Raw genomic sequence first — 1,399 nt, 5'->3', positions numbered from 1 at the left:
ATTTTTTATTAGTATATATATGGGGTTTTCTAGAATACAGTGTGCAGGAGTTTGAAAACATATTCACCTGCTTAAACAAATTAAGTCATTGTGCAAAAGTTGGAGAATCTATGTTCAATTGGTAAGGACATATTTCACAATAAGTTGCGCCATACATTTTTGACCGCACTATATCATTATTCAATTTTTTGACTCCCTGGTTATCATTTCATATTATCCACGCCCTACTTTTTGGCACCTGAATATAATTAATTTTGTGGTTTTCGAAGAATTACGAGGAGATATTATCTTTTTTAAAGGCAGTGACAAAATAACGAAACAGCTTGTGACCTCTCATAACGAAAACATATAATCAAAAGCAATCTAACACAAACAAGCAAACAAACAAACAAACAAACAAACAAACAAACAAACAAACAAACAAACAAACAAACAAACGAACGAACAAAAAACAAACAAACAAACGAATAAATAAACAGAGAGACAAACAAACAGACACACAAACAAACAAACAAACAAACAAACAAACAAAAAGACACGCATAAAAAAGCCATCGTCAAAGAACTAAACTAGTATTAATACTGAAAAACCAGAAGTCACGGAATCTAACAATACGTCGTGTTCAACCGCTGCCGATTTCCGTCAATGAGATTTTCGTGAAATTTCTAATCCTGTTTCGTTCAAAGCCACTGATAGATAGCAAGATTAGTGAGGAGTGTCTGTCTCATACGTCCTAATTTCAACCCGCACCTTTACTATAATAAATTGCGCTGTGATTATCTTGTTCATCCAGTTTTAATACATTTCTATTTTAATAAGACTAAGAGATAAAGATAGTAAATCGAGGGAGGATAACTCTAGTCAATGCAAATAAAAGATTTAAATAAGAAGACGAAGAAACTACCCCCTCCCCCCCTCAATGTGTCGACTATAATAATAATAATATTTATATACCGCTCCATCCTATTTCCCAGAGTAATACTTCATAAAAAAAAAAGTATTTCACATAAACAAGGAAACCAGTTTAATCACATTAGGAAGAATTTTCCAGCCATACATGAATTACGATATTTATTATACATACCTATAAGTATAATATGAACAGAAGTGAAAACCAGACACTGCAGCTACTGACACACTACAATTAAGACTTAAACAAAATTAATGAGTCTTAAGCATCCTATGCCTTATTAAGAATCAGCGAGAAGCTGGGATATTTGGGAATGTGTTCAAGAGTTCAGCAGCTTCTGAAGGTTAACAATAAAAGTCTACTTGAGTCCCCCACTCGGAGCTTGCTTGACCTGCTACGCTCATCCGGGGGTCTCCATTCTTTATGGGGCCACATGTGAAATGTCGGGACGCCAAGCGCTTTTGGCTTATTTTAACAACCATATTCGGG

Source organism: Aplysia californica, unplaced genomic scaffold, assembly GCF_000002075.1.
Source record: "Aplysia californica isolate F4 #8 unplaced genomic scaffold, AplCal3.0 scaffold00055, whole genome shotgun sequence".
Classification (NCBI taxonomy): Eukaryota; Metazoa; Mollusca; class Gastropoda; order Aplysiida; family Aplysiidae; genus Aplysia; species Aplysia californica.
This window is presented reverse-complemented; position numbering follows the sequence as displayed.